This window comes from Procambarus clarkii, chromosome 41, assembly GCF_040958095.1.
Source record: "Procambarus clarkii isolate CNS0578487 chromosome 41, FALCON_Pclarkii_2.0, whole genome shotgun sequence".
Taxonomy (NCBI): Eukaryota; Metazoa; Arthropoda; class Malacostraca; order Decapoda; family Cambaridae; genus Procambarus; species Procambarus clarkii.
The window spans coordinates 18,020,505-18,029,408 of record NC_091190.1 but is presented as its reverse complement, the minus strand read 5'-3'; positions in this window follow the sequence as shown (position 1 = coordinate 18,029,408).

The following is an 8,904-nucleotide window of genomic DNA, read 5'->3' as shown; positions in this document are numbered from 1 at the left end:
ATCCAAAATCTTAGTCTTCTCAGATAACAAATGCTCTGTATCATTTGACCTTTCAATAGGATATAAAAAATATATATTCAAACATTAACCTAACGACTGGAACCCATTAATCTGCACATTCCTCACGTCTATCAGTGGAAAAAAAGGGACAAATCTTTGATTTGTTACTATCTCAAATGATGAAGCAGACATTTGGTGTGTAAGCATCTCAAGAGTATCCCCCTTTAGCGACCATCATAAAACATGGGAAACAATGCTGAGAATTATAATGAAAACCTGTTTCACGGGAGACTTTAAAAAATGCAAAGTGAAAAATCTTGTTTTGAAAATAGGATGAAACAACAGTAGCATTGGCATTCGAGATGATGGAAAAGGCAGGAGATTACCTTGAGATAGGATGAGATTCCTTCCCCACGTGCCTAGGAGCTCCCTAGCGGTACCTAGCACCTATGATGCCAGGTACAAGTAGGGCACAACTGGACATGTGTATATATGGCCACTAAGTACATATATATATCCATGGCTATATATGTATATCTTGGATTAAGTGATTTATCCTTTTTTTTTGTACTAAGAATCATTATTAGTGAAAATGGTGTAGATTCCTATTTTTCGGTTGTGCAGTGGCTTGTGGGATGGGTTAAATTATGCGGGTGTGATGGGAGGGTGGAGCGGGTATGTGGGTACTAGACTTTGCACCATGGAGAGAGGCGGGTATGTGGCTTGCAGGACGGAGAGACACAGACAGGTGAGTACCGGGTGAAGAAGGAGGACGACCTGGCCGCAAGGATTGGAGACAGCGAACTGCTCGCGGAAATAGGACATGAGGGGGCAAGAGAAGGGCGGGGCACGGTGGGTGTGTGGGGGTGGGGCAAAGTAGGTATGGAGGGGTGGGGCTGTGGGCGTTCCGGGGTGGAGGGAGGCGGGGCGGGCTGGACAGGCACTATCATCACGGCATGGAGGGCTGGGCAAGGGCGTCCACAAAACAATGGCGAATCGCAGTCCGGCTCACTAATTGAATCCAACCCTGTAGTTTGAATTTTAAACGACCAGCTTCTCTTTGGCGTTCAGGTAATCCGGTCCAAGCCGCGCCGCGCCGAACATCCCACAAGCCATCTACAGCCTTGAGGCCGGGGCACCTAGGAGCGAATTTGCCCCCGAACTCTTGCGTGTGGTAAGCCGCCCCGTGGTCACTCAATCGTGGTAATAGCGGTACTCGAATATCTATGTAAATGAAGACACAGAGAATGACGGCCGGGAAGCTGCGAGTCTGTAAAATGCGAGGCTACTCGCCGTGTTGAGTCCGGCACAGCACGCTAGGCTCCAGCAATCTTTACACCTTATACCCCCATGACAGAGGTGTTTGGGTATACTGTTGTGGTTGGTATTATGTCGTATTGTGAGAGAGAGAGAGAGAGAGAGAGAGAGAGAGAGAGAGAGAGAGAGAGAGAGAGAGAGAGAGTGTCATGGCCGACCAGTTGTCTCATTGAGAGAAAGTTCTCGTCAATATTTCGTTAAAATTAACGAGGAGGAAACTGTCTGAACCGAGAAGGAATTATGGATGCTCTCGACACCCATATACCAATACACAGCTCATGTTAAGCATTTGCTCAGGTCTGGGGGGAAAACAGAGAACTTTTAACTCAACGTGGAATAATGGATATTTTCAAATTTTCAAATTTTTATTCAGGTAAAGGTACATGCATTGAAGATGAGTTACAAACATAATGGAATTTACAGACAGAGTTAGTACGTACAATACCTAAAGCCACTAAGACAAATAACGTTTCGGGTTATTAGGGTTATGTTCTGCACTTGTTCACTTGAGGCGGACTGGGCAGCCCGTAAGCTGGAAGTACTGATAGTAACTGAAATGTTTTTAATATTTATTGCTAATAAAATTTTACCTAACCATCCTGGGTTAGGATTTTATTCAAGGTTTTAAGCCTTGAATGCACGCTACTCAAGGCATAAAATTTTATATTACAAATATGTGTGCTATACTAGGCCTAGGAGTATTTAAGTTTGATTTTCAGCTATATTTTATCAGGACTTTACAAAAAAAAAAAAAAAGCACAAAGTGGCCTTCTAAGGCTCCAATATTACACATTACGATCGCCCAACATCGTACATATTGGTACGATATTACAAAACGTACGAAAGTACTTTTCGTAATATCGTTACAAAAAATACTGTCATTTTAAAGTTTTTCTTTACGCCGCGAACGTAAGATTACCACGACTTCTTAAGACTGTGGTTCCTACACCCGCTGTGCCTGTCTAACAGTAATTAGTGTTAAGAGACCAGCATTCGGATTTATAAAGCAGTTACGCAAGCACTTACGAACCTGTACATCTTCTCAATCTTTGGCGGCTTTGTTTACAATTATGAAACAGTTAATGAGCTCCGAAGCACCAGGAGGCTGTTTATAACAATAACAACAGTTGAATGGGAAGTTCACGAAGAAGTTACGTAAACACTTACGAACCTGTACATCTTCTCAATCTTTGGCGGCTTTGTTTACAATTATGAAACAGTTAATGAGCTCCGAAGCCCCAGGAGGCTGTTTATAACAATAACAACACTTGAATGGGGCAAGTTTTCATGCTTGTAAATTGTTTAATAAATGTAACCAAAGGCGTCTAAGATTGAGGAAAGATGTACACGTTCGTAAGTGCTTGCGTAACTGGTTAGTGAATCCAGGTCCGTTTCTTTGCCACTGTGCATAGAGACGAGGAAGGGAACTGAAACAGAATTTTCAGGGGAAAGCTCCAAGTTATTACGAGTATATAGCACTTGGAAGGGGTCAGGATAAGGATTTTAGATGGGACAGGGGGAAGGAATAGTGCCCAACCACTTGGACGGTCGGGGATTGAACACCGACCTGCATGAAGCGAGACCGTCGCTCTACCGTCCAGAAAAGGCTCGTATTTCTGGTAAGGGCGCTTGAAAGCCTTAGAGAAAACCTAAGCATAAGAAGGTTTGCGTAAGCGTAACCTATGCCGATTCCACCACAGCATTGTCACAGAACATGCTTCACCTCTGATGGCCATTATACCATCAGATCGCAGTTGTCAATACATGCAATTATGAGGCGAGGGCGCTGGGATAGGAGGCCGACGTAATAGAGCAGAGCCCAGTCACTTTGAAGTATTGGGAATTGAACGCTAGCCTACACGAAGCCTGGTTGCCGTTGTACCAGTCCAAGCGGATTGATTAAGCTAATCTTTTTGTTTGAGGAGCTGTTCACTTGAGACAGTTAAGCAAGTCCCAGCTGTGTCTGGGTACAAATGACAGGATGAACAACCCAGCGGGTTTTCTTCCTATTGGGGAGTGTTGTACATTCTGCTATGGCGGTATGTTCACTCACAAGATGAGTGGCGCTGCCCAATAAACTCGCCCCTCGGGGCAAAATTTAAAATTAAGCAAGGGAACCAAGAAACAGCAAACCACCTTGTGTGATTTGGGTCTGAGGGGAAGGAGTGAACTGCCGGTGAGTGAAAAGACGGCAACTGTGTGGCTAAAGTGAAGCATCAGACCAATCCGGCGAGCCGGAGAGAAGTCAAACTTTAAATATAAATTGGAATTGCCCTTATAAGCTGCGTGTAATTTACCATGGTTGTGCTTCCACAAACGACCTAAGTTGCTGGTCACTCGCACCCAAGTGCTTATCAAGGAATGTTATTGCCTCTCCGGGTAATTCTTGGTTGTTATGCGTCGTAGAACGTTCACGCACGCTCGCTCGCTCGCTCGCTCCGTGCTGAGTGGCTGTGGACATACAGTGTTCACCTAGTTGTGCTTGCGGAGGTTGAGCTCTCGATTTTTCGGCCCGTCTCTTAATTGTCTCAGAGAGAATAAGGAGAGAGAGGGACAGGAGTCATTGCTGTAAACAACCGATGCTCGAAAGGCGGGATCCAAGAGTCAATGCTCGATCCTGCAGACACAACTAGGTGAGTACACACACACACACACACACACACACACACACACACACACACACACACACACACACACACACACACACACACACACACACTAGTGCATAATAATCTACTTTTATTCCAGAGTTACTTTATCTACTCCCGAGTCTCCGTGGACCTCATGCTCCTCTTGAAAGAGGCTCGGCCCCTGTGCCCACATTTAACTTAGTCCTGAGTCTTCCCTCCTCTGCTACTCAAATCCTCTAAGAAAGTCTAAGACTTAGGGGGCTCTATTGGATATTTAAATTTCCATACGTTATCCCTTCTTTCCCTCTGCATGTCCAAAAGTCTGGGTTTTCCATCTTCCTGAGTATTTTGTAAGTTGTTATCATGTCTTCCCATTTTTTTTTTCTATTTTCCAGTGGCGGCATCGTGATGGACTGCTGAGGACCCTCGCTGGTTTCCCAGCTTCCTGCAGGAGGACCTTCCTGGAGGAGGACCTTCCTGGAGGAGGACCTTCCTGGAGGAGGACCTTCCTGGAGGAGGACCTTCCTGGAGGAGGACCTTCCTGGACGAGGACCTTCCTGGAGGAGGACCTTCTTGAAGGAGGACCTTCCTGGAGGAGGACCTTCCTGGAGGAGGACCTTCCTGGAAGAGGACCTTCCTGGAGGAGGACCTTCCTGGAGGAGGACCTTCCTGGAGGACCTTCCTGGAGGAAGACCTTCCTGGAGGAGGACCTTCCTGGAGGTGGACCTTCCTGGAGAACTCTTCCTGGAGGAGGACCTTCCTGGAGGAGGACCTTCCTGGGGGAGGACCTTCCTGGAGGAGGACCTTCCTGGAGGAGGACCTTCCTGGAGGAGGACCTTCCTGGAGAACTCTTCCTGAAGGAGGACCTTCCTGGAGGAGGACCTTCCTGGAGGAGGACCTTCCTGAAGGAAGACCTTCCTGAAGGAGGACCTTCCTGGAGGAGGACCTTCCTGGAGAACTCTTCCTGAAGGAGGACCTTCCTGGAGGAGGACCTTCCTGGAGGAGGACCTTCCTGAAGGAGGACCTTCCTGGAGGAGGACCTTCCTGAAGGAGGACCTTCCTGGAGGACCTTCCTGGAGAACTCTTCCTGAAGGAGGACCTTCCTGGAGGAGGACCTTCCTGGAGGAGGACCTTCCTGAAGGAGGACCTTCCTGGAGGACCTTCCTGGAGGAGGACCTTCCTGGAGGAGGACCTTCCTGGAGGAGGACCTTCCTGAAGGAGGACCTTCCTGGAGGATGACCTTCCTGAAGGAGGACCTTCCTGGAGGAGGACCTTCCTGAAGGAGGACCTTCCTGGAGGAGGACCTTCCTGGAGGAGGACCTTCCTGAAGGAGGACCTTCCTGGAGGAGGACCTTCTTGCAGGAGGACCTTCCTGCAGGAGGACCTTCCTGGAGGAGGACCTTCCTGGAGAACTCTTCCTGAAGGAGGAAGGCGTTTATGGAACTATTTCCATAACCTCCCCAACAACCATATATACCCCCATAGTTAACGACAAGAGGAGGGACACAGGGCAGAATGCTTCGGTGTAGGTAAAGACAAGCCAGTCTTCTCTACCTTACATACCTTTACCCAAGTCCCAGTCTCACCTGTCTGATTCCTCCCTCGCTGCCTCATTTACCCCCACACTGCCCACATCTCCTGCTGCGCCTTCATGGGTTCCTTGTCTTTACCCTAAGACCAAACTACAATCCTTCACACAAACGCCTCTTCTCGCAGATGCAATGTTTTGTTGGGCTCTATCATGTCAGCTGTGCAACCTTCCACACACCTTGCAACCTTCCATAGAACAGCCACAACACCACCGCCAAGAATCTGTTTTACACAGCATTAAAGTTATTTCTCTTCTTCCTAAAACAGTTTGTAAATCATTAAAACATTAAACAAGGCAGCAGGTAGTTTTCTCTTTACCAATTTTAGTATTATTTAATAAATTTCTGCAAACGTCTAGGATATTAATCCAATAACCACCAACAAGAGGATTATTTTATATATATATATATAACCTTTTATGTTATTACACTCATACAAGGTAATTTTAACACCGCTATGCAAATCCCACCAGTTATTACATGTGTTTATAATATATCTTTAGCAATGTGCAACGGGCCACTTAAGGAAAAAAGCTGGCAGCTAAATGGAGATTACTGCAATTAGTAATTGCAGTAATAAGTGAGAGAGAGAGAGAGAGAGAGAGAGAGAGAGAGAGAGAGAGAGAGAGAGAGAGAGAGAGAGAGAGAGAGAGAGAGAGAGAGAGAGAGAGAGAGAGAGAAAGAGAGAAAAAGAGAGATAAAGAGAGATAAAGAGAGATAACGAGAGAGATAAAAAGAGAGAGAGAGAGAGAGAGAGAGAGAGAGAGAGAGAGAGAGAGAGAGAGAGAGAGAGAGAGAGAGAGAGAGAGAGAGAGAGAGAGATTAATTAAGGAGTGTCCCTCTCAAGATTTAACAGTATCCCCTCGCAAAGGTTTAAAAGATCTATAACAATTAGTAATAACAAAAAGAGAACAACTTCGAAGGTGATCTCAAATTAATGACTGTTCTTCATGCACCTGTAGACAGGTAATTCTCCCTCGTGAATGAGCGGAACTTGAGGAACAAAATAAATATTTGTTCCTCAAGAACAGTCTTAACAAGAACAGTGCCTTTTGCTGAATAACCCGAGACAATAACAGCAGCAGGAGCAGCAAGGGACGGAGGCACCGCTGCCTCCCTGCCTCCCTTATTCTCTCCTGTAGGAGAGAATAAGGTCCCGTTCAGGGTGTCTCCGGCGCCACAATGGTCGGTTGGTAATCAGTACTAGGAAGCTCTTATCAGCGTCGCCAGTACAAGGCGGCCTTTCTTCAGCTCCACAATAACACTTAATGATGAATTGCCAGCGAGAGCCCCGCTGTCCTGCCTGCCTCCGCTACACCCAGACCCAACTCCACCCAGCCTCCACCGTACAAATATCATCACACAATTCGCCTCCTTTTTCCCCAACTCGAGATTTCTCGCAGAACCTTACGGGAAGAAGGCATTCTAAACTGGAGATCTTCGGCAGCGGTCGGGGTCGGACTGTCTCGAGACGTCGGCCCAGGATCCGACCAATCTTGTCCGGCGTTGTCTTGCAGACTTAAGGAAGTTAAGCTCGACTCCCCAGGTCATCTGGTGACTTCCAAAGCCACCGGTACCAATCCAGTTCCTTTGTAGTGGATATTGTTATGTAAATTCCAGATAATTCACTGATAACTGCGAGCCCAACAGCTATCGCTGCCAGCGCAAGGACATGACCTCCAGGGAGGGTGGGAGGGGGGGGGGAACTTCTCTATCTTAAGTGATTAGTGGCCGAGCGCCTTCCACGGAGGTGTTTTGTATTCCAAGATCCCCAGTGATCATCATTAGTTCTTGCAATGAATGGGGGGCAAATTAATCTTAATCAATGGCCACGCAAACACCAAGACCATTAGTCTCTTGTATCTTGCTGTGGCCACCAGCGATGGCTAATGGCGCCTCGCACAACCGTCAACACACACACACACACACACATGATGAACGTGTGTGGTGTCAATCTGGTTCAGTTCCCCCCAACGCAGCCCGCCTGCAACTTGGCCAACTCGTGCAACTTCGTGGAACGTAAATAATGCAAATTTTTAGAGCTTGGGCGCTGGTGGCACTTGTCGGGCGATTACAGTCGGCGCTTTTATCAAATTACAGGTCATTGATGGCGTGAGCAGCCCATTGTGCAGGTCGCCCCGCCTGCCGTCTCTAGCTGCCATTATTCTCTTCTCTGCCACGAAGAAAATGATTAATTGCCACTATCGTTGCCTGAGCTCTCTCTGGTGGCCTCCGGTAGTCCTCCATCTTGCTGGCCCCACACCCACCTGGAGGGTTCCCCACCTCCAGCCTGCTGCTCCACACCCACCTGGAGGGTTCCCCACCTCCACCCTGCTACTCCACACCCACCTGGAGGGTCTACCCACCTCCACCCAGCTGTCCCACACCCCACCTGGAGGGTCCCCCACCTCCAGCCTGCTGCTCCACACCCACCTGGAGGGTCCCCCACCTCCACCCTGCTGCTCCACACCCACCTGGAGGGTCCCCCACCTCAACCCTGCTACTCCACACCCACCTGGAGGGTCTACCCACCTCCACCCAGCTGTCCCACACCCACCTGGAGGCTCCCCCACCTCCAGCCTGCTGCTCCACACCCACCTGGAGGGTCCCCCCACCTCCACCCTGCTGCTTCACACCCACCTGGAGGGTCCCCCACCTCCACCCTGCTGCTCCACACCCACCTGGAGGGTCCCCCACCTCCACCCTGCTGCTCCACACCCACCTGGAGGGTCCCCCACCTCCACCCTGCTGCTCCACACCCACCTGGAGGGTCCCCCACCTCCACCCTGCTGCTCCACACCCACCTGGAGGGTCCCCCACCTCCACCCTGCTGCTCCACACCCACCTGGAGGGTTCCCCACCTCCACCCTGCTGCTCCACACCCACCTGGAGGGTCCCCCACCTCCACCCTGCTGCTCCACACCCACCTGGAGGGTCCACCCACCTCCACCCTGCTGCTCCACACCCACCTGGAGGGTCCTCCACCTCCACCCTGCTGCTCCACACCCACCTGGAGGGTCCCCCACGTCCACCCTGCTGCCCCACACCCACCTGGAGGGTCCCCCACCTCCACCCTGCTGCCCCACACCCACCTGGAGGGTCTACCCACCTGCACCCTGCTGCTCCTCACCCACCTGGAGGGTCCCCCACCTCCACCCTGCTGCTCCTCACCCACCTGGAGGGTCCACCACCACCACCCTGCTGCTCCACACCCACCTGGATGGTCCACCACCTTCACCCTGCTGCCCCACACCCACCTGGAGGGTCTACCCACCTCCACCCTGCTGCTCCACACCCACCTGGAGGGTCCTCCACCTCCACCCTGCTGCCCCACACACTACCTCCAGGTAGTATGGGACTTGGCTTAG